Source organism: Notamacropus eugenii, chromosome 2 (genome assembly GCF_028372415.1).
Source record: "Notamacropus eugenii isolate mMacEug1 chromosome 2, mMacEug1.pri_v2, whole genome shotgun sequence".
NCBI classification, from domain to species: domain Eukaryota; kingdom Metazoa; phylum Chordata; class Mammalia; order Diprotodontia; family Macropodidae; genus Notamacropus; species Notamacropus eugenii.
The window spans coordinates 75477369-75503151 of NC_092873.1; the positions used below are offsets into that span (position 1 = coordinate 75477369).

General features: G+C 38.9%; 1 protein-coding gene and 1 pseudogene across 1 annotated transcript in view; both read left to right on the forward strand.

Annotated features, from left to right (window-relative positions):
• Nucleotides 1-286: 286 nt before the first annotated feature.
• The window catches only part of LOC140525518 (uncharacterized), a 98718-nt gene continuing 73221 nt past the window's right edge, over nt 287-25783 (forward strand). Inside the window, exons 1-4 of the mRNA XM_072641009.1 lie at nt 287-446; nt 15311-15420; nt 17255-17400; nt 24071-24166. The gene's annotated coding sequence lies outside the window, so the exon portion shown is untranslated. The remainder of the gene's footprint in view (nt 447-15310; nt 15421-17254; nt 17401-24070; nt 24167-25783) is intronic.
• LOC140522677 (uncharacterized) lies at nt 17588-19755 on the forward strand (annotated as a pseudogene).

Sequence of the window (25783 nt, forward strand, 5' to 3'; positions counted from 1 at the left end):
TTCCCCCAAAAGCTCCCAGCGTGGGTCATGCCTTTCCCCTGGTGGAACAACAAAGCCAGAAGGAAGAGGCACAGCCAGGGGGATTTTGGGAATCGTAGTTTTAAATGATCCGGCTTCACAATCTGTTGCTTGACGGCCTCGGGTACCTGTGGACAGTTCTTGCCAGGTCAGAAGGTGTATTCGGGTGCGGGAGGGAGGGACCTCGAAAGGCAGCGTGGAAGCTCTTGAGCCCTCTCCTCCACCTTGCTTATCTTTTGGGAGGGGGGGCAGGGAGGGAATGGGGTCCTTATTTAATCCCTCCTCCTGCTGCAGGAGGCTGCGTGCTCCTGGTCCGGCCCCCACATTAGGGGTTTGGACTGTGTACGGGGCGCGGCACTGGACTGGAGGGCTTGCGCTGCGCTCTCCAGAGTAGCCTGAAGAATTGTTCGGCTGTGCACTGGACTAGGGTGAGTCTGCAGCCCTGGGGGCACCGGTATCCACAAGAATGCTCCCGGCCCTTGGCTCCTGGCCACTCCCCTGCAGTGCCCTAGTGCGATTTTGGCAGGGGTGGGGAACCGTAGAAGGAAGAAGGACAAATTCTGGGGCACCCAACCCTTTCTTTTTTGGTACAGTCTTGTCTCAACTATATCTGTCTTTTTGTAAACAAAACCCGAAGCCCTGTGGTTGCATCCTCATTTGTCAGAAAAGTAGAGGAGACACTCTTCCCCCCCCCCCCATTTCCTGCCTATCTATTAGTCTATCAATTCTAGTCTATCCAGTAGTGCCTTTGTTTCGTTTTCCAGCTAACTATGCATATGTATTTCCTAGTGCCCTGAAGGTCTTTACTTTCTAGTTCCAAGGACAACGAGGCAGTAAATAATTTTTTCGTCTGAGACTCTGTGTGTATGTGTGCGTGCCTGTATGTGTCTATGTCTATGTGTCTATCTGCCTATCTGTGTCCTTGAGTGTTTTGTTTACATATTTAAATAGCTCAACTGCTGGGCCTCTCATCCCTTTTGACCATTGTACTCTGCTGCCTAATGCTCACCTTGTGTGCATTCTAAGTCTTTCTATAGTTCCTGTGGGATACTGAGGTTGAACTGTATTACCTTATGACTCCTTAAGCCCCTCCTTTTGACCCTTTCAAGTAAGTTTGAACCTGAATCTTCTCAAGGTTGGCTCTCTGAATAGTCCCAGAGTGAAAGTACCACTAGGAAGAAAACTACCTTTTTGTTTCTCAGATCCAAACTCCCCTGAAAAAAATGATATCCATAACATACATAATAATGTAAACAAATATAAATTTATCTCCATTTTACAGGTTCAGGAAATGGGTTCAGAAATGTTAAATGATTTGCCCATGGTCTCACAACTAAATTTTAGAACTCAGATCAACTGACTCATTTAAATATACTTCTTGGCTACTAGTGGTGAATGGAGAAGAGTTTCTTCTTGGAGCAGAAGTTCATTCTAAGGGGAGACACACTTAACTGAATTTAAGTGGCTTTGCTTTCAGGAGGTGTTCAAGCTTTACTAATTCTGAGAGCTCTGGGGCTGGAGATTCAAGGAAAATCTGGTTCAGATGTGGTTGATGCTTGTGTAGTTTGTGATGGTCTACCTGAGGCCATTAGGAATATGGTGGGGATACAATATACTGAAAGTAGTGAAGAGGCACTGACTCTGGAAGGAGGATTTGACCCAAATGTTTGAGGATAAAAGTGAGAAGGAAGGACTGATCTCGACAGTCTCTACAGAATGGAAGTGGGAGGCAGAAATTGTTGAAAGGTATTACCGACAGGTAGGAACAGTAGATTTGGATCTAGAAGAGACCTTACTGATCATTGAATCCAACTGGTATATTTTATAGATGAGCATGCTGTGGTCCAGAGAATTAATTGTCCAGTGCTAACCACTGACTCCAAATTCAGTGCAGTAAAACTCTTTGGGAACCTGAACCCCACAAAACCTCTTATAGCACATTTCTCCCTTTTCCCATTACCAAAGGAGGAAGTCCAATTTTCCTACTTTTTTGTAAATCCTCAAAGGGCCTTTTCCTCTTCCCAAGTTTATACCAACTCAGTCTTTTAAGCAATTGGTTTGAAAATTGGGCTTGTGAGTCATTAAATACTTAAGTATGTATGTAGTACTTAATATTTCTTTCTTGGGTCTTGTGATCTTTACAAGAGCCTTATGGCATAGAGTAGGGCAAGTATTTGTTACCATACTTGACAAGGGATTGTAACAGGATCCTGGTGCTCTCAGAGATTAAGTGAATTATCTGAGGTGACATAGGGTACAATGTTCAGTAATGGAGCCAGAAAAAGGCCTGTTTTCTGTTCTGTATTCTTTGCACTAGGTCATATTGTCATTTTAATCTAAACAATTATATCAGAAAAAAGGAGATTCCACCATAAACTAAGGCAGGGAGGGGATATAAATATTTTCTTCATTAAATCAGGAGGTGATTGGAGTACAGAGACAGTGAGTTACTTCAGATTTCATAGTATATTGGGAACAGAAATCTGAATTCATTCTGCCCTGAGCCCTAGATCAGACTTCTGTACCCCATAAACTGCTACGAGCACACCAAGAGTTAGAGTCTTTACTTCAATAACTGAGTCTTGTTGCTTTGATTCTAGAAGGGACTGGGACTGTTCTTGGATACTTCTTCACCCAAAGGAGATAAGTGGCATTCAAAAAGGCCCCAGATCAATTGGAACATTCAGAGAGAACTTAAAGCTAAACCTGATTTCCATTTTAGTCCTGGAATCTGCTGTGAAAGAATCTGGATCCTAAGTATCAGTGTTTATTATGGTCCTCCAGTCTTGGGAGGAAGAGGAGCTCCTAGCTTCTTTTTGACTTGTTTCCTAACATGGTGTGTGTGGTCTTCATGTCTTGTACTTTGGGAGTTTTAAGGCAAAGTTGGTCTACTTTCCTGGTTACTTTCTCCTTTCCAAGAGGATGGAATGGCTATTTTGTTCATAACAGGTCCTAGCTAGATTGGAGTTCCTTCTCTCCTGCCAGAGATACTGTTAGCTCTTTCTTGTGATCCTAAGGTAGGGACACAAGTGTCAACAGGATTTTTACTGACCCAGTCTCTAACCTGAGAATGCTGGAAGCCACACTAAGCAGGCTCAGAGACAGGAGTGCCAGTAATGAAATAGTCTAATTGATTATATATTTAAATCATAAGTGGGGAAGGAGGAGGGAAGTTGCATTACATACTACCATTTGGTGGTTTTCCATGAGAAACCCACAAATCTCACAATAAAACTATTCTGGAGTCAACTCTTTGAATGTTATAACCACCTCCCCTAGGGTACAGAACCAGAGTTCTGTGATGGGAACAGGTCCTACAATCTTTGGTTTGCTTCATTTAAGGTCCATTGATTTTGAGCATTGACAAAGTTTTGATTAATCAATTCAAGCTGTATTGTGAGCTCTGACTCCTGAGCCAGAGAGGCAGCTCTTGAGAAAACTAAATTATTAACATATTCATTACACATATCATATTGATTAATATAAGAATTATAATTCCCTTCTCATTCCCTCCTTTCAGCCATGAAGGTCAGAACAACCCTTAATAAGGAACATTCATTCAAAAGGTGATTTTGAAAATTTCTTGATTATAGAAATTTGCTATAAAAGGAAAAAAGGAAGATATAGTTACATAACATTGGGAAAACTCCCTTAACTATGTTTGATTCCAGGCATGAGTCATATCTGACAGCCAATATGTAGTTACAGAGTGTTAAAGCAATGCTCAGGATTAACCGGATGGGAATTCCTTTTCCAGAAAGGAAATAACACAATGAGGAAATAAAGTCTGGAGAATACTACCAAGGCTGTATCCTAGGTTTGACCCACAGCCTTTCCTAGGCATAAATGTTCACTTTAGCAGTCCTCAGACTGCTGTCCGTGCCATTTTCTATTACTGGTTTTGTGACAGTTAAGACACTATCTCTGTGATCAAAGCTCAAAAACAAATTACAGTTCCAGGAATTTTTGCTTTAAATATCAAAATTTTCATTAATCACAACTTAAATCATATCTTAAGGAGATAAGTACAACATAAAAGTGAAAGAAAAAAGCCCTGTTACTTATATGAACCTTAAGAAGTTGAGGGGACAGTAGCAAGATTAAAGAAAAGGCTTAGTTTATGGAGAGAGTAGTTGCAGACTCAGCCCACATCCAGTTTCTTGGGTTGATGGTCTGCGTCAGCTGTCATCTTCTCCTCCTAGGGGTCTTGGGAACAGCTGTCCACTCACATGTCAGCTGCTTTAGATCTCATTTAATCTTTATGATCAGGTCACCTATGGGTTCTGAAATCCAAGTGCAAGTTCCTGCCCTTTTGAGATGTAACAGGTGGATCCAGGACTCCATTCCCCAGAGTTTGGCTGTGGTGGGGGTTTGGGAGCAGGATTTTAAAGCAGCCTTTCCACCATGGCTCCAAGGAGTGTTTTCAGAGATGGCGTTTCCAGTAGAGCCAGTCACCAGGTTGGATCAGCCTCTGAACTTACCAGGGGCTAAATTTTCAGTTGGAGTTTCATGAGACATAAACAAATCATATTTGTATCCAAGGCAAGCGATAATTGAATGAAGTCTATTTGCCAAGTTTCAAAGAAAAAGAGAATCTGGGAGGGGAAACTGCCCACAAGTAGGCTTCAGAGGCTTGGATGCATTGTGCTTGGGTCAGGTGGAACACATCTCATAAGTGATAACGCTGGCCCTGTGAAAACCCCCCACCAATATTTTCAAGCTAGCTCCACCTGCTTGTTGGTATCCAGTGGCTGAATGAATGAAGGTGTTTGATCACAGAGACGCATAAGTTCTTAAAGAGTACTCTAAGTCCGTTTGGGCTGACCCATAGTGCCAAAGTCTTATAAAGTTTATATCCCCCCTTTTGAAGTTTTTCTAGTTTTGTGATAAGCATTCTTTTCTGGACGTGGCTACCTCTTCTTTTGTTAGGCTAGGAGGCTTAGGCAGTCCTTCAGACTGAGATGAATATACTAATAAGTCTGTGCTTATGGGACTTGTATCTCAGAAATATGAGGAGTTAAAACTGTTGTTTTAGCTACTTGGACAGCCAAGTCATTTCCATGGGCATGCTATTTTCTTGACTGTGCCCTGGAATTATAGTTAGTACTATAGGCTGGGGAAGTAGCAAAAGATCTAATATTTGGGAAATCTTTCTGATTTTTAATGGACTCTCCTGAGGAGGTGAGGAAGCCCTGATGTTTCCATAGTCATGTGCCACTCCAAATGCATGTCTGCTATCATTGTAGATATTAATCATTTTTCCTTTTCCTAATTCACAAACCTTGGCTACTGCCTCAAGCTTGGCTTGCTGTGCCAAATGTGCATCAGGTAGTGATGTAGCTTCAAGCATATCTGTAGTAGTGGCGATACCATATCCAGCAACCAAGTCTCCCTCATTTCTGAGGCAAGATCCATTAGTATACCAGTCAGTTCCATCCTTCTAAGGGAGTTTCCTAGGCAGGGGAGGGGAGTAAGACATCCAGATAAATTATTCAGTCATGGTCTAAAGCAGGGGTGGGGAACCTGTGGCCCTCTAGGTCCTCAAGTACAGCCCTTTGAATCCAACTGTGTTCTGTGAAGTCAAAGGGCTGAACTTGAGGACTTGGAGGTCCATAGATGGCCTCAAGGCCACAGGTTCCACACCCATGATCTAAAGTCTCATCCTCATTTTCCACCGCAGGTAGTTAGGTGGCAGGATTGAGTGTGTTTACATGTTTGATGGTCAGATTAGGCTTAGATAACAGAGTCACTTCAAGGTTGGCTAGCCTTGTAGAGGACAAATACTGAGTACGGTGTGAATTTAGGAGTGTTTCAACAGCATGGGGAATACATATTGGTAAGGGAGGGTCAAAACAAATATCCTCAATGGCAGAGACAAGAACAGCTGTGGCCATTATTGCTCAGAGACAGCCTGGGAGGCCTTTAACAGCATTGTCCAAAGTTTTACCATAATATCCCACAGAACAAAAGTTTTCACCATGTTTTTGTTAGTGCACCACCTGCATCCCCTTCCTTTCTCAGAGATGAAGAAATTAAATGGGAGATAACAGTTGGAGAGGCCTAAAGTTGGTGATTGTTGGAGGGCAGACTGAGAATCAAGAGTTTTAAGCCTCTGGGGAAAGAGCTAAGGGCTCAGCTACAGAATCCTTTAGGAGGTCGCAGGGAGTAAGCAAGACCCGAAAAGTCAGGGATCTAGGGAAGGCAATAGTCTGCCAGACTGAGGAAGGTGCTGAGCTGACGCTTGCTGTGGAGTACAGGAAACTGAATCATAGTTTTAAGACAGGACAAGTCTAGGCCAAGGCAGAGGTGATGTCTTAGAAACTTTATAGAGGGGAGGGCAAACTAGAGTTTGTCCCTAGATATCTTATCGTGCTGCTCTTGCTGCTAAGCCACTAAGGAGGTATACAGAGTCCCAAACGGAAATATCTTGGGAGGAGGAACAAAGGAGAAGGTCATTAACATATTGGAGGAGGACAGTCCTTAAAATCTAATGAAGACAAGTCTTGTTTTAGTATCTGTGAGAAATAGGACAGTGACTCATGAAATCGCTGCAGAAGGACAGTCCATGTGTATTGGCATCCCTCCCAGGTAAAAGCAAAAATAAATTGGCTTTCAGGGGCACTACAAAGGTCAACCACCATGAAATAAATGGCCCAGGGTGATACTAATTTAAGCAAAGTGTGGAGGTTTGGCACAACAGGTGCTCTGGGTATTACAATATCATTAACTGCTTGAAGAAGTTTAATGGCACAACAAAACTGCACAAGCAACTCTTAGGCAAAAAAAAATTTTTTTAGTGTGTGCGGAAATAAAACCAGCAGTCCATACCCCAGAATGCATTTATAAAAAAGAGAAGCAAAAAACTGCAGACCATAACCAGCTTTGCAATATAAGAGAAAAGATGTATGCAGAAGCCAAATTCATGCGCCCAGAAAACAAAACAAAAATACATAGGCCTTACCAAAATGACTCAGATCAAAAAAGAGGACTTATTCTTCACTATGAAAAGCCAGACTTGATCAAAGGCTGAGCCACTAATAGTGGAGTAAGAGTGAACCTGCCAGTCAAAGTGAGTTAGGACTCTGAAAAAAGATCCGGTGGTGCCTGTCCCTTCTCCTTGGTACTGGAGAGCTCAAGGCTTCACCCTATGAAACTTCTACCAATTAGTGTTGACAGGATTTTTACAGAGCCAGGCTCTAACCTGAGAATGCTCAAGCCACACAAAGCAGGCCTAGAGACAGGAGTACCAGTAATCAAGTAGTCTAATTAATCAGTTTCAGAGTGAGGAATGTTCTCTTAGCTGAAGTAAAAGCACAGGTTATATATTTTAATCTTAAGTGGGGAAGGAGGGAGGAAGGTACATTACAATCATTTCCCATGAGAAACCCAAAATCCCCCAATAAAACGGAGTCAAGTCTTTGGATGTCATGACCACCTGCCCTAGAGTACAGAGCCAGAGTTCTTTGATAGGAACAGGTTCTACAATCTTTGATTCACTTCACTTAAGGCCTGGTGATCGTGACCATTGTCAGAGTTTTGATTAATCAGTTCAAGCTGCATTGTGAGCTCTGACTCCTCAGCCAGGGAGGCAGCTCTTGAGAAAACTAAATTATTAGTATATTCATTACACATATCATATTGATTAATATAAAAATTATAATTCCCTTCTTACAAGTAATTCGGATACTCTATGATAGTATTTGGTTCAGCTTTATTGACTTGACATACAGCTCACTGACGGAAATGGAAAAGATAATCTCTCTGACCTTTTATTTGAGTAATTATATTTGAAACATGGGCTTTGGCCTTTTTTTGATGACTGGGGATTTGGGTAAGAGGGAATGGAGAGAGGATGTGAAATTCATTTCAGCACAAATTTATTAAATGCCCACTATTTGCAAAAGTTAAATGGTATCTGCCTTCAATGATTTTAAGTTCTACTTGGAGAGTCAGGAAGGGATGCAACATGTGTACTAATAAATAAATAAATACCAAACGTATACAAAAAAAAAGGAACTTCAAAAGGGAGAGTTAACAACTTTGGTAGGGGTGAAGGGGTTAGGGAAAGCCTTCTGTAAAAGTGGCACTTGAGTTGTATTTATTTTGGACAGCTAAGTGGTGAAGTCTTAGCGTCAGGAAGCCCTGAATTCAAATCCTGCCTCACACTTAGTAAAAATGTGACTGCACAATTCACTTAACTTCTTAACCTCAGTTTCCTTATCTGTAAAATAATAATAATAGCACCTACTGCACTGGGTTGTTGTGTGAATCAGATGATATCGCATATGTAAAATGCATTGCAAGCTTTAAAGTTCTATATTCTAGCAATTTTTTTTCTTTAGAAATAATTTAGGTCTGGTCTTGTAGAGCATGCCTATAATTCATGCTGGAGAGGATGAAACTGGTTGATTGCTTGAGTTCAGGAGTTGTGAGCTTTAGTAAGGCTCAAGCCTAGCAAATGTTAACACCAGTATGATGAGTCTTCAGTGGTAGGAGGCTACCAAGTTGCCTAAAGAGGGGTGAAGCAGCCCAGGTAGGAAAAAAATGGAGCAGGTCAAAGCTTTCAGGCCAATCAGTAGAGAGATCATACCTGTGAATGGCCACTGTATTTCCAGCTGGTGCGAGATGGGGATACCCAGTCTCAAAAAACCAAAGCCATTTTACATTTACAATTAAATTAATTTTCCTAACTTACATATAATGTAGGAGTACCAAATTTTCTTTTTACTTTTTTAAAGTCTGTTTTTGGATGCTTTTTATTTTTTGCCTCACACTTTTCCAAATGTGCCTCCCCACCTCACCTACCAAGTAAACCTTTGTTTCAAAAGTTTTAAAAAACCCTCACCAAAATAGTTCGTCAGAGCCAACTGCCACATCCGCTGCATTTGACAGCACATGGGACATTTCAACCCTGTAGTTTGCCCCCTCTTCAAAGAAAAGAGGGGGCTACATTTTCTCATTTCTTATAAAGTGAAATGGTATATGGTTACTGGAAGGATTGTAGTGCTATGAAAAGAAACAGGGAAGTTTGAAGGAGGGATAGGTTTAGGAAAAATATAATGGGTTCTTTTTAAAGACATATTGAGTTTAAGATATATCCAAATAGAGATTTATAGCAGGAAGTTGGTCATGTGTGAGCAACCTGCATCAAAATGATTATTGAACACAAGGGAGTTAATAAGGTCATCAAGAAAAAGAATGTAAAGGGAGAGGAGCTTTGATTGTGTTTGCCCTTCATTCTGGAAGAGGACCATGACATCAGTGAATGATGACATGAAGTGCAGTTGACTTGGATTTGAGTGAGAGAGGGTTGTGCAAGGTCACCAGCCTCACTTTCTCTTCCAGAGCCATCTGTATTCAGTGGCCTGATATTTATTGGGATGATTAGAGATGGCCCAGGATGCAATGGGAGGCCCTGGCCCTTGTAGGCTAAGGCCTTTCACATTCTCGCTTCATTCAATCAGTGAATAGGCCTCTTTAAGAAGTGAGTCAAGGGATGGCCCCTTTAATAAAAATAAACTTTAAACTAGGAGAGGAAGACCCTCAGGGTTCCTGGCCAAAAGAGAAACAGTTACTATTTGCTATTTACATTTACTCCGTGGTAGGAGGGCTGGGATTGTGGTCCTTTCTATGAGCTCCAGAGTGAATTGTGTTTAAGGCTTGGTTTTTGAGAAAGAAATCTAGCCAGTAAACCCCCAAGTTAGTGATGCATCTTACAGCTAAAAAAAATGTTCCTTCTTTTGGACAGAGTACCCACAGGTGGAGAGGCAGAGGGAGATGGAGAGGAGATTACTCACCCTTCATTCTCTAAGAGGACCATGACATCAGGGCTCACATTAGAGTGTTGAGGGAAGGCCACACTTAGTGGATGGGAGGAGAATGATGATCCAGCAGAGGGTATTGAGAAAGAGCAATCAAATAATGTTGAGGAGAAAGCAAGGGGAGGACAGTGTCCAGAAAGAAAGAGTCAATGTCAAAGACTATAGAGAGAACCTATGGTAGGAGGACTGAGAAAAGACCAGATATTTAGCATTTAAGAGCAACCTTGAAGAGAATAGCTTTAGTTAAGTAGTAGGGTGTGAATAAGGAAATGCAGGTAAAGTGTGTAGATGGTCTAGGAGTTTGGCTGTGAAAAGCAGATCTATAGCACAGTAGATTGAGGAACTGACAAGGTCAATAAAAGACCCTTTAAGAAAAAGACCTGGGCATTTAGCAGAGGAAGAACCAATGAATGAGGACAGATTAAAGATAGGAGAAAGAATGATCTAGGGAGTAATTTACCATAATTGAGTAGAGAGGATGGAATTGAGAGCACAAGTGGAGGAGCAGGATTTGGTAAGGAAAAGGACCACCAGAGACTTGAGTAGAGGAGGAGGGAATGGGGTATAAGGAAAGAAGAACAGTGCTAGATTTAAACGCAGAGGACCTAGATTTGGGTTCTATCTCTGTGTTACTTGCACCAAATCAAATTGCTTGTCTGGGCCTCTGTTTTCTTGTCTATAAAATGAAGAGGCTAGATTAAATTATTTTTAAAGTCCTTTCCCCCTCAAAATCTGTGATTTTATTTGTCAAAAGTTTTTAGTGATGAGGTTACAGTATTATTATTATCTCTGTATATATCATACTGATTAGATATTTTTTACTGGATAAAGGAAAAATCTTTATTCTTGGCAATTTTTTCACAAATGAATTGTGGATTTTTATTAATGGATTTTTCTCTATTAATCTAATCATATGATGGGTCTTTTGGTTTTAAAAATATATTGCTGTCTTTCATTTGCATATCCATATATATATATATTAATGAAGGGATTGGTTTTCTTTTGTAGTGTTATCTTTGCCATATTTTAAAGTCAGCACCAAATTTGTTTCTTAAAAGGTACTGGGTTGTGCTCCCTCTTATGAATATAAAAGCTTTCTTGGGTTATTATTATTATTTTCCTTCAGGCATTCTATTCTCCAGTGAAGTTGGCCAGCTTGCTATTATTTCCCATGCATGTCAATCCACTTCCCATCTCTGTGCTTTTGCACAGCTTGTCTTCCCGTTCCTGGAGTGCTCTCCTGCTACATCCCGTGCAGCAGAGGCTGAACAGGGGTCCCCTGTAAGGGGACAAGAGCCCATGCGGGTGTAGAAGACAACACACACCAAACTGTTCAAGATAGAGCCTAGGCAGGATGGGGAACAAGTGACTTTCCGGAGCTACATCAGGAGTCAACTTTTACTTAGAAATTGACATCATGGTTACATCCCAAGATGAGGAGAGGCAAATGTACATTTCCTGGGAGAACACGCAGATATACAATGTGTAACTTTTACGATCCATTGTCCTGTCTTCATGATACAGAATTCTATACAATTTACTTAGGGGATATTCTGCCCAGCTGGATTCCAAAGGAAGCATGCTTGACCTTGGTCATGTCCTTGCTGTTGCAGGAGACATATACCTCATATACAACTTTTGTTGCTTATGAGGCTTGTGAGATCAAGCTGCAGCAGGATGGAGTCCTGCACTCTTCCTTTTTACTTCTACACCTTGGACTCTCTGGATTTCTTTTAGGTTCAACTCAAGTACCATCTCTTATATCAGTTCTTACCTTTTCCCAATCACTATGTACTTTTTATTATGTATCCTGTACATACTTAGCTATGGACATATAGTATCACCCAATGTACCATAAGCTTCTTGAGGGCAGGTACTATATCAGTCTTGTCTTTGTATCCCCTTGTGCCCAATATGGTGCCAAGTATATAACAGGCACTTAATAAATGCTTGCCAATTGATCTTTCTGATTTGTTTTTTTCACCAAATCATTTTTGGTAGATTTGTTTTTCAATTTATAGCTTTATGACTTCTGCGTATATTGATATTGAATTGTAATTTTATCACATTGTGGTCTGAAAATACAGGATGCATAATTTCTGCCTTTCTAAATGTAGAACTTCTTTTTTATCAGATACCATGGGATTGATATTAATGAGCATTCCATGTGTATTTGAAAAAAAATATCATCCCTGGTTCTCCCATTTTGTTTTTACCATGGAGGTGCTAATTCTAGGGTAAGCAGTGCCAACCTTTTAAACGTGGGATTTTTTTTATTCTTATGAACTTACCCAACATTAACAAATATGATAATTTCCTTATAAAAAAAGAGCTGAAAGGGGGATTTTATAAGATGATATTTTATTATATAGAGCCTGAGGTTTTTATGGTTAGTATTTATTAAATTTAACTTGGATAGTTCTAACATTACTTTGTCGGTGTCCCCCTCTGAACTTCCTTCAGCTTTTTTCTGTGTATTTTAAAAATGTTTTGTTTTTCTTTTTCCTTTGGTATCATCATCACTATCCCCACCATTGTTTCACATAACAAAATAAAAGCCTTTCTTTGTAACAAATAAGTCCACTGGAGCAAAACAACCTACTCATTGGTTATGTCTGAAAATATATCCCTCACGTTGCACTTCTAATCTAGCACCTTTCCAGTGAAAGGTGGCAAGCATGATTTATCATCAATCAGTATATATCTTTAAAGTGCCTACTATATTCCAGACACTGTGCTGCCATATTCTCATATGATACCATAATCCTGTGAGGCAGGTGCTATTATTATCCTCATTTTGTAGATGAGGCGGAGATTAAGTGACTTGCCTTGGAGTGTCTTGAGGCTAGTTTAAACTCGGTTCTTCCTGACTTCAGACCCTCTATCTGACCCTCTATCAGAGCCTCTATCTACTGTACCACCTAGCTGCCTTTAAAAATTCTATGGAATGATAAGGGGAAATAGTAAACTGAGGAAAGGCTCTAGTATTAAGGGGATGGGAAAGACTTCCTGTAAAGGTGGTGGGATATTAGCTAGATATGAAAGAAGCCAGAGAGCACAGAGGAGGGAGAACATTCCAAGCATGGAGTACAGCCACTGAAAATTCCTGGAGTCAGGTGATGGAGTGTCTTGTTGGAGACCAGTGTCACTAGATAACATTGTATGGGAAGCAGAAATGGGAGAGGTGTGAAGTGTAAGAAGACTGGACAATTGCAGGTGGGCAAGTTATAAAGGTCATTGAACATCAAACAGAGATTTTATATTTGATCCTAAAGGTAATGGGGAGCTATGGGAGTTCATTGAATAAGGGGGTGGGAGTAGGTAGGAGGAAGACATGCCCAGACCTGCACTTTTTAAAAAGATCAATCTGTCAACCAAGTAGTGGATCAACTGGAATGGGGAGAGACTTATGATGGGCAGACCAAACAGTGGCTATTGCAATGGTCTAGGCATGATGCCTATATCATGGTGGTAGTGGTGGTAGTGTAAGAATGAAGGAGGCATACCCAAGAGAGATTACAAAGGGAAAATTGACAGCTCTTGGCAACAGATTGGATATTGGGGAGGAGTGGTGGTGAGAAAGAGTGATGAGTCAAGGATGATACCTAGGTTGCTAGCCTGCATGACTGGGAGAAAGGTGGTAGGTAGCCTTGTGATTTTAAAAAGAGGGGAGGATTTTGAGGGAAAGATAATGAATTCAGTTTTTGACATGTTGAGTTTAAGATGTCTATGGAACATCCAGTTCAAGATGTCCAATAGGGAGTTGAAGATGCAAGTCAATAGATTTGAAAATCATCAACATAGAAATAATCATTGAATCCATTGAAACTGACGAGATCACCAAGTTAAATAGTATAGAAAGTGAAGAGAAGAGGACCCAGGATAGAGCCCTGTGGTATACCCACAATTGGCATAAACTGGATGAAGTTTCAACTAAGGAGACTGAGAAGCATGGACAATAGGTAGGAGAAGAACCAGGAGAGAATAGTATCCTGAATAGTATCCTGGAAACCTAGAAAGACGAGAGTTTCAAGGAGAAGGGTGATAGTATCAAAGGCTACAAAGAAGACAAGTAGGATGAGGATTGAGAAAAGACCACTGAATTTGGCACTTACGACATCATTGGTAACTTTGGAGAAAGTAGTTTTGATGGAATTTTGAGGGTGGAAGCTAGACTACAAAGAGTTAAGAATGAGAGGAAAGGAAGTGGAGGCACCTCTGTTAGAAGACAACCTTCTCAAAGAGTTTCACCACAAAAGCAAGTTTACAAGTTACAGTTGTTTTCCTTTACAAGTACTAATGATTATATAAGTTGTTTGTCACTTAGCATCAGTTTATACAAGCCTTCCCAGGTTTCCCTGAATCAGTCCTTTTAGTCACTTCTTAGAGCATAAAAATATTTGATCACATTCATATACCTTACTTTGTTCACCTGTTCCCCAGGTGATGGGGAAAGCACTTCATTTCCAGTTCTTATCTACAACCAAAACTGCTACTATAAATATTTTTTTGTATCTGAGTCCTTTCTACCTTTCTTTGATCTCTGTGGGTGTATATACCAAGTAATGTTATCACAGTATCAAAAAGTTAGTTTTTCTGACTTTGGCTAAAGTTCAAAATTGCTTTCCATGGTTGTAATTTTTCTTCTTTGGTATCTTTACCAGTAGATTGGGTATGAGGTGGAAACTCAAAAGTATTTTAATACACTTTTCTTTTGTCAATGATTTAGAGCATTTTCTTCATGTGGGTTGAGGCATAAGAAGGCAAGTGGTAGCACAGTGGGTATAATGCTGTGCCTGGAATCAGGAAAACCTGAGCCCAAACCTGAGCCCAAATTCAACCAATTCACACTTACTAGCTCTGTGATCCTGGGCAAGTCACTTTGTTTGCTTCTGAAAAATGAAGATAATAGCAACTACCTCATAGGAAGGTTTTGAGGATCGAATGAGGTAATTTTTGTAAATGCACTTAGTTCTTAGCACACTGTAGATGTGCTTATTCTTATTAAAAACTTATTCTTTCCCACTTTGTTTTGATAGCTTTAAAAAGAAGTAATTCTCCTCATGTCTTAGATATCTGCTACAGAGATTCCCCCCACCCCCAGTTAATTGTTTTGCTTCTAATTCTAACTGCATTGATTTTGTTTGTGCAGTTTTTAGGAAAATGCCCAAGAAACATTCCTCAAATTGCTCAAATCAAGGGAACAGATTTCAGGTGATGTCCAATTGCGAGAAGTTCTTGTTCTCTTATATGTAAAGAGAGTTAAATATAGTGCTGAGTTCAGATCTTCTCTCATAATTTTCCTTGGATCATAATTCTGAGCTCTCTTTAGAGGGCCTCCTCTTTCTGGCTCTTTCTTTTTTGTCCACTTTAGATATTAATATAATCTTCTCACTTAGTTCAAGCATTAGAACTAATCTCTGTTGTCTCAGAACATATATACATGACTTATTTCCTTCCCCATGACCCAGAAATCATAGCTTCCTGATGTGATGCGATTGTCCAGTTAGAGAAGGAAAACGAATTGTGAATGTTGGATCTGCAGGGAGCTGAAGAGGAGTTACAAGAGATACCCATTCAGGTGAGTGAGTGGTAAATTTAGCATAATAGGAAAAAAAAGATTAGTCTAAGTCTTAGATTCTAAGATATGAAGACATTTCTGTTTTAGTCCAGGTTTTATCACTAAATTTCTGTGTTACCTTAGGCTAGTAACTTAACCTGTCTGGATTATTTTTTCACTTGTAGAAGAGATGGTTGTATTATGCTTAGGATTGTATAATATATAAAATTCTTCCCACACTATATATTCCCAAAGTCATTGTATCCCAAAGCCTTATTAGTCTATGAGGGAAAGATACAATTGAAGTGATGGCAACCTTCCTCAGTATTTCTCCAGGTCTCCTGAGATGGTATTTACAGTCAAGGCATGGGAGAAGTCATTCCCTTTTCCATTTTTGGGAAGCAGTTATTCCTTGCCCTTATTCACATCTCCTTTTATCTCTTCCTAGGACAAACCAATACTATCTCTGGTAAGTCATCTCACATTTTGCTGTCCCCACATCTGGCTGATTGGCTGAAATCCTATTTATCTCCAATTTCCTTCACTTAATCTATTACCTGGTTCCACTTCCACCTTCTTAAATAGGCATAATCCAGTCTTTGTGCTCACTTCGGCCACTGTGACAGACTCCATCCATAGTTTGTTTGCCGGTTCACCTCTCCCCATTATATCTTTATCCTCTCCCCAGGTTGGATTTGCCTGTCTGAATTTCAAATGAATTATTACCTTCCCAGTAGAACAGTCCTGTAAGATTCCTTCTTAGTCTTTGTCCTCATCTCTAATTATACTTTCTTTCTTGGTGAACTTATCTGCTCTTAGGTGTTTAATTATCATGTTTACACAAATGAATCCTAAATCTCTATATGCAGCCTTAATTTTTCATCAGAAGTTGATTCTCACAGGGATATATATACTGACTGGATATCTCCACTTCAATATCCTACCTAATGGCATCTCGAACTTAATGTGGCTATTTTTCTCCCTAGACCCACCTGTCCTCCAGACTTTAATAATTCTATTCAATGTACCACTATCTTTTTAGTCACCTAGGTACATAATTATTGAGTTAACCTAAATTATTGTTCCACTCACTATATCCAAGCAATTGTTACTCTATTTCCACAGCATTTTTTACATCCCTCCCTTTCTTTCCATTTACATGAGCAACATCCTAATTCAGATATTCAGCATCTTTTATCTGACTATTGTAATATTCTCCTTATTGATATCCTTGTATCTAGTCTCTCCCTTCTTCAGTCCATCATTGACACGATTGCCAAAATAATCTTCATCGATCAGAAGTAACCATACCACTTTCCTGTTCAAAAATTTTCAATGGATAACAGCTGTCAGTAGAATAAAATATAGAGTTCTCTGGTGGTCATTTAAGGACATGTCTAATCTGGTTCTAACCTACCTTTCCAGATTTATTTCACGTTTTCCCCTAGCATTTATTTTATTTTATTTTACTTTATTTATTCCATGTTTCATCCAAAGTGGGTTTTATATTCTATTTCCAACTCTCTTTGATCAAACCGTTCTTCATATCTAGAATCCCTTCTTTCCTCAGTTCTGAATCTTTATCTTTCTTTAAGGATTGAGTTTAAGTGCCACTTTCTCCATGGATCTTTCCTTGATTCCCTCTCCACCCCTACTTGTTAGTGTTCACTCCCTCCTCAAATTACCTTGCATTTATTTATTTGCTTTTATGTTTTATCTGCCTGGTAGAATGTAAACTTCTTTAAAGCAGGAACTGTTTTGTTTTTGTCTGATGTCCTCAGTGCCAGCACAATGCCTTGCATGTAGTACCATTTAAAGAACATTTGTTGAATTTATTTTCTTCTCCCCACTACAGGGAACAGGTGATATTTACAATTTAAGTTTCAAGGAGACCTTCTAATGCATGATATTTCTGAAGAAATTGACTCTCCACAGCCAATCATGGAAAGACTTAGGATATATCCTGTCACCCTATTTGTGGAGAAACCTGTGAATGTGAAGGTAGGTTATCTAGGTAGACAAGAAACCCTGCAACCTAAATGAGAACTTTAAGTTCTCAGCCAGTAGCCCATAAGAAAACCCCTGTTGGGGAGAGAGGTCATAAAAGTGATAGATCTGGGAAAAACTTCAATCTGAGTTCATACCTTGATTGATACACAAGAGAAAATTCCTACCCAAGAGAGACACCATGCATCTGGAAAAACTTTCAGATATAGACTTAATTAAGCATTAGAGACTTTCCTCATGGAAGAAATTCTTTAAATGTAATAAATGTAGGAAAGCCGCTAGTTTGCCACTCAGGCTTTGCAGCACATCAAAGAAAGAGAAACCTTATGAATGTATTGAATGTCAGAAAGCTTTCAGTCAGAGTACACACCTTAGTGAACATCAGAGAACTCATACTGTAGAGAAGCCTTATGAGTGCAGTGAATTTGGGAAAGTCTTTAACAGGAGCACACATTTTAGTCTACATCAGAGAATTCATACTGTATAAAAACCACATGAGTGCAACGAATGTGGAAAAACTTTCAGCTGGAGCACAAACCTTAGCCAACATCAGAGAACTCATATTCAAGAGAAACCCTATAAATGTAATGATTGTGGGAAATCCTTTAGTGACCACTCAACCTTTATTCAACACCAGAGAATTCATGCTGGAGAGATTCCTCATGAATGCAGTAAATATGGAAAAGCTTTCAGCTGGATGTCATCTCTTATTGAACATCAGAGAATTCATACTGGAGAGAATCTTTGTGAATATCCTGAATGTCAAGCCTTTGGTCAAAGTTCATCCCTTATTGAACATCAAAGAAGGCATAATGGAGACAAGCCCCATGAATGAAGTGAATATGGAGCAGGTTTCCATCATAGTTCATCACTCATCGTACATCAGAGAATTCATCCTGGAGAGAAGCCCTATAAATGTAGTGAATATGGCAAGGCATTCATTCACCTGTCATCAGACATCAGCAACTTCATGCCAAGGAATAGGTTTGATAACATTAAGAACGTGGAGAAGTCTTCAGTTAAACTTATTACTTTGCTAAATATCCAAGAGTCCATTTTTCAGGTATCTAAGATTCCATCGTTATGCAAGAATTCTTTGCCTATATAAATCATAACTCATTTCTCTCACATAGTAGACAGTTTAATAAGTTCCTGTTCCTTGCCCCCTAAATCTCTCATATTTAAAAAAAAAAACACATACAAAACAACTTTGGCTTGAACCTGCTACCCCATCCAGCTACTATTCCTATTTCTTGCCTTCCTTTCACTGTCAAACTCCTTAGAATGAATCCTCTCTATTACTTTGCCTTAGAAGAGAAGATGACCCTGAGAACTCAATGTGACTTTCTTGGATTTTAGGAGATTCCAATCCTTTTGCCATACAAAGGAAGCTTATAGGAACCCTGCCAATACTGAGGGTTTATGTTTGATGACATCTCCAGCCCTAGTCTCACATTGGTCTCTAAAGTGGAAGACACTGACCCTCCAGAAACTCCTACAGCAGGAGAGGAAAGTTAACTTCATAAAACTACAAAAACTTTTGTTCTTTACTAGGACAGGACTAATACAAATTCAGTTTCTGGTTCAGTGGGAAAATAATTTTGTGTAAGGCAGCCCTTTAATTCATAACATATAGACAACCATTCATTCTGCCTATGTGTGAGTCTATACATTTATTCCGACCTAGAGCTGGACTAATGACTAAAGACTTTATACCTCCTTGTTCTCATCTATCCTGCACCTCTTGTTTCTTTAATCAGTCCTCTGCCTTTAAAGCATGCACCAATCTCCACTGTCTTGAGTAAACCTTTATTTGGCTTTGCTGTGTCCTCTGTTTACATCCTTTTTGTCTCCTTCCTTTGATACCCAGCTTTCTGAAAGAAGTAGTCTTATATAAAAGGCAGGGTAAGAGTAGTGATGAGTGCTGGACTTCATGTCATGAAAACCTGGATTTAAATACTCTCTAATATGTACTAGCTTTATGTCCATGGACAAATTACTTTACGTCTCTAAGCCTTATTTGTAAAATGAGGATAATAATACCTACCTGGCTGTTATTGTAAAGCTAATATATGTTAATCTCTTTGCAAACTTTAAATCAATATATCTGTTAATTGCTGACATTTTTATTACTATATTTAGTGTTTCATTCTACTGAAATTGTTTTCTCAGTCATGTTAATATCACCAGCTTTATCTTAATCTCCCATATTGGAAGCCTTAGAGTACACCAGCTAAATATTTTAAACATAATTTAGACTTAATTATGTCTGTTATACTTTTGTGTTTCCCACAGCTTACAGTGCTTAGCATACTGAAAGCACCTAATAAATGGTACTTTACTGATTTATTCTTGATTCTTCCTTCATGCCCTGTATTTAGGCTGTTACCAAATTTTCTGTGTTCTTCCTTTGAAAGAATTTAATTCACTCCTTTCTTCACATTCCTTCTGCCATCATCCTAGTCTATCATACCATATTTGGGTTATTAGAGGTGGAAAGATCTTTGAGGTTATGTGGAACAACTCTCATTTTATAGTTGAGACTCAGAGTTAAAACATGGCAGAGCCAGGATCTGAACCCATGTTAACCAATTCTGAATCCAACACTTTTTATAGTTATCCACCCCTGTTTCATAATTATCCACCCCTCAGATCTGTTCTGTTCCATGTTTCCTGATTAATAATAGTATCTTTTATTTGGATATTAATTTATAGTTTATAAAGTACCATCATATAAGTTAGTTCATTTTAGTTTCACAATAAGGAAGACAGAGAAAAGAAAATTATTCCTATTTTACAACACATTGAAGTACCTTGTTAAAAAAAATTCCACAGCTAGTATTTAAAAAGCCAAAACTAGAACTCAAGTACTCTAACTTCCAATCTGTTGTTAATTTTCAGAAAGATAACACAGTAAAAGTGTATAGGAGAGCCCAGGTTCCAAATGTACTCCTACAGAAACAATTAACACTTAACAATTACAATTAACAATTAACCAAAAAAAATCTCAAGAAAATTGCCTAAATGAAAGCAACAAACAAATGAGTAAAGGGGGAAGGAAGGAAGGAAGGTAGGAGCCTCAATATGATGAATAACTATTAAGGATTAAAAGAAACCAAGGAAAAGACACCAGAAAGAAGGGGGGTGGGAAGGGAAGATCAGTGTTAACAAAAGCCACAGAAAAACTGAAATTATTATAACATCAAAATGAATAAAAATGTTTTGAAGGAAGTAAAAGCATGCTCTTACTTCAGTAAAGAAGAAACTGACAATAAGGACAGAACAAGACAAAATAACAAAGTTCAACAGTTAAGAAATGTCCATGAAAAATATAAATAAAGCTGTGGGTTTACTGGAGACAAACAGATGAAGCATCAGGATAGGAAAACATGTTTTAAAAACTCTTGATAACTTTACAAGCAAGGGTCGCAATGCTAGAAAAAAGATTACTTAAGGATTGTTATTAGACTCTCAAAAAAATGCAAAGAAAGAATATTTTAGGAAATTACTCAAGAAAAACTCCCAGAATTACTTTAATCAAGGAATGTATTTCAGGTCCCTTTCAGCTTTAAATCTGTAATCCACAGAATACCAGCAGCGATGAACTCCAAATTCAAATTATCTCCATACACTTCCATCAAATTCTATGACTGTAGTGATAAAGTATGCTTTTATAAGCAGCCAAGAGTAAAAACATCTCATTAAAAAACAACAATCTCAGTTGTATTGAATTTTTTAAAAGTCTTAAAGAGTGACAGAGCTCTGGAATAAAATGTATCAAAAATCAAGGAAAGTGGCCTTCATTCCTAAATCAACTATTTGATTAAAAGGCACTTTTTTTTCCCAAAGACCAAAGATGGTCTTTTTTGAACAACATAAGAATTTCATCACCTTGTAGAGGCAAGATCAACATTTGGAGCAGTTTTTTATTATGTGTAACAAGATAAATCCAAAGCTTTATTTACATCTCCAAAGATTAATTACCGATTCAGTGCAAATTCCATAGAGAGAACTACCACCAAATTATTGTTCTCATCAACAGATATTTCAATATATTAGCTCTGGAAGAAGACAATGAAACAATGCAGGTGTGGCTTTGGATAGATATAAAAGGATTAGTACCTTTGACCCAATTAATAATTTCTTCACTGTAATACAAAGGTGGGAAAATAAGTCAGCAGTACTGTTGTTTAGATTAATAACCAAAGGAAGTAAATGGCCTTGAAAAGGTTGCTTATAAGAGCTTTATGACCTCTTAACCACTTTACTACAGATGCTCCTGATGTCTGATGAAGAATTGTTCATTGTGTCAGAAGGGCTATCTTGTGTGCCATGACACTACTACTGTTCTTGGTGCTGCTTCTGCTCATTATCACCAGCTGACATCTGGAGAAGAAAATGTGATTGTGCTGGTGGTATTCTGTGTCCTTGATATCCCTGATGCTGCTCTGACTCATTGCCACCACCTTGTATTATGAGATCCACTATGAACTGCAAGGATGTGGCATCACCCACCACCTGACCTAAGTAGTTGAGATCTAAGACTTAATCTCTCTGAAGGGGAGTCAGAAAGTTTAGGATCTCTGTCCTCCCCACTTTTTCTTCTTATTTCTATTTCTAGATAGAGTGCTGGACCTGTAGTCAGGAAGACTCCTCTTTCTGAGTTCAAATCTAGCCTTAGACACTTACTAGATGTGTGATCCTGGGGAAGTGACTTAACCCTGTTTGTCTGTTTCCTCATCTGTAAAATGAGCTGGAAAAGGAAATGACAAACCACTCCACTATCTTTGCCAATAAAACCCCCAAAAAAGGGATCATGAAGAGTTGGATGTGACTAAACAACAACAAAATCTAATTCCTGGGACTTGATTAGTGTATTTAATTAGATGGGTCGTCTTTCTTGTTTTCATTTAAAGTCATAATATCCTTAGCGAGGGTACATGATTGCTGGTCATCGTTTATCCTTCATTCTTGAAGAGGACCATGATTCTAGGTAAGAAATATTGGCATCAAAATTCTTCTAGGCTGCCAAAGTTGTCATAAGTTTTGCAACCTCTAATGAGAGACTTAATCTATAAAATGAGAAGGTCATTTATATTTGGGGGCAAGGAGAAGGAAAAGACACACAAGTGAAAAAGGAGGGGAAGAGGAAGGCTTTTATATCATGGAAAGCAAAAGAGACAAGGGAATTTCAATAAGTAGATCATATCCCAGAGTGAGGTTTAAAGAAGGAAAGGACTGAGAAAAAACCATTGCAACTGGTTATTAGGAGATTAGTGATCCAAGAACGAATGGGAGTCAGATAATAATAGGCATTAAACATGGTAAGTAGTGAACAAATGAAGGTGGGAGATGTAGACTTCTAGTTTAAGAAGCATGTCTTGGAGAGAATGATACAGTGAGAGGAGACATCAGGATCAAGTGAAAGTTTTTTCTAAAAATTAGAGTGTGATTTGAAGACAAAGGGAAGAGTCTGTAAAAAGGGGAAGTTCAAAAATCAGTAAGGGCTAGGTTGGGAAGAACCTTAGAGATCATTATATTCATAATATGATAAATAACAGAGGCTAGAATATAGCCCAGACATAACCATAGACTGGGGCAGGCAAATTGTAAAGGCCCTCAAAGTCATGCTGTGTGATGATTAGAAGTGGGGATGTTTAGCTTTGTAAGAAGAATGAAGTGGACATGATAACTTGTCAGTTATCTAAAAGGCTGTCATTTAAAAAAAAGGTTAAACATATTCTTATTTCCCTGGAGGGCATAAGTAGGAGTACTGTGTGGAGGGCACAAAGAGGCAGATTTAACAATAATAAAAATAATGGCTAATATGTACATAGGTCTTATTATGTACCAGGCACTGTGTTAAGTGCTTTACAATTATTATCTCATTTAGTCCTCACAACAACCATGGGAGGTTAGTGTTATTATTATCCCCAGTTTATAGATGAAGAAACTGAGGTTAAGTGACTTGTTCAGAGTCATATAGCTAGTGAGTGTCTGAGGTCAGATCTGAAATCAGGTCTTTCTGACTGTGGACCCAGCATTCTATCCACTGTGGCACTTATTTATCCTTTATTCTCAGAGAGGACCAATGACTTCAGGAGGGTGATGTCTTGACTTGCAGGTGAACTGGATTTAAGTGGCAGAGCTGGGCAAAGTCATCAGCCTCACTCTCTCCTCCAGAGTCATCGGAGTCCAGGGTAAGAATAGGTCAGGCCAACTGGTAATGGATCTAGATACAGAGGGAGACCTTTTTAAGCTAAGTTCTTTCCCAGGTTCCAGTTTGTCTGAGGCAACACCCATTCAGTAGTTAAAGGCTAGGCAAGAATTGAGGCAAAAGATGGCCTAGTTTACCTTCACAAAAGAATCAGTCTGGGAAGGGAAGAACCTTAGAGTTTCTGGCCAGGACAGAAACAGTTGCTTAGCTTGATGGAAGAAACACCACTTAACAATTAGAGCTATTCCAAAGTGTAATAGGCTTCCACAGGAAGTATTGGTTTCCTTTTCATTGGGAGTTTTCAGGCAGTCTGGATGACTAGTTGTCTAATATATTATAGCAGTGATTCTTTTTCAGGTATAGGTTGGGCAGCTGCTGAGGTCCCTCCCATTATGACATTTTGTGATTCTGTGATTAAGATGGGACCTATTTCTTTCCCTCAAACAGGGCTTCAAGTTTCCAAAGCTGATGTAATATCCCATTTGGAACAAAGGTGAGATTCATGGATTCTGGAGAGAAATGATCCAAGAGGCACATTTCTGGGTGAGTCAGTGAGTACTAGGTGTAAATTATTATAATATATATCTCTCTACATATATATAATGTGTATGTATATATGTGTGTGTATATATGTATATGTGTGTGTATATATGTATGTATGTATATACATATATAGTCAAATTATTAACTGGAGAAGTACCCACATTGGTTGGAAAGTTCTTTTGAAGGCTTTTTTGGTAAATCTTTATTGTCACTTAAACTTATCACCATTGCTTCCCTCAGTCTTAGAAAGATAGGTGCCCTGTTTCTTTCTTAAATTTAACTGAATACATCTATAATCTATTTTCTCTCCTTTCTTGTCTTCTCTATTATCTGATTGAAAGACCTTGATGACTTGACCCTTGCTTTTTGACATAATTAATATCTCCTTTTTCACAAATTGCTTTCCTTATTCCCTCTTTTATAAGAGGGAAAAACCCTTATATTTCTTATATAAGGGGGGGAAAACTCTTATCTGGCACCTTCTAGCAACTGTACAATTTCTCTCCTTTGTAATGCCAAATACTTCAGTAATATGGTTTATTTCCACTGCCTCCACTTCCTCATTATTCATTTCTTCCTTACTTAAGCAAGCTTAAGAACTTAATTGAAAATACTCTCATAGCCAATTAAATCTCAGTAAGCATTTATTGCCTACTCTATGCCAAGTTCTCTGTTAGGTACTGGGGACACAAATCCAAAAGTAAAACAGTTGCTACCCTCAAGGAGCTTAACTTCTTCTGAGGAGCAGAGGGAATATAACACATTAACAGATAAATAAATACAAAATGTATGCAAAAGAAAATCATTCCTGTGTACTATTGGGGGAACCAGGAAAGTCTCCATTAAAGTAGGTAGCACTCAAAACTGAGCACTGAAGGAAGATAGGAGTTCTAATAGGCAGCTATAAAAAGAGACAGGATTCCAGGGGGGCCAGCCTATGCAAAAGTAGGATATGGAATGTCACAGGCAGGGAACAAAGAACAAGTCCATTTGGCTGGAAGGCATAGTGTGTGTGTCGAGGGGAATATGTAATTGGTCTGAAAAGACAGATGGTAGCCAGACTGTGAAGGGTTTTAAAATACCAAATAGAGGAGTTTGTACTTTAATCTAGAGGCACAGTGGAGCTTTCTGAGCAGAGGCATGACATAGTTTGATCTGTGCTTTAGGAATATCAATTTGGCAACTTTGGGGAGACTAGATTGGAAAGGGGAAGAGGGTAGATGAAGAAAGACTAATGAAGAGATTAGTGTAATAGTCTAGGCAAGAGGTGATAAGAGCCTGAACTAGGGTGGTTGTGGTGTGAATCATGGGCAAAGGTGGCTGTGAGAGAGATTGTAAAAACAGAAGAGACTTGGTAATTGATTGGATGGAGGGTGTTGATTGTGGAAGGGGTGAAGAGTAGACTGATTAATCGATCACTCTATAATAAAACACTAAGCAATTATTAAGTGCTTATTAGTTGTCAGAGGACAATTTGTTTATTTTATTTATTATTAATTAGATAATTACATAAAATTAATTATAAACATATAGATTTATCAAAGCATTTAGTTATTCAGCTGAGAGGAGAAGGAGGATAGAGAATCAATTAATGTTTGCCTTGCTACAGTGAAGACC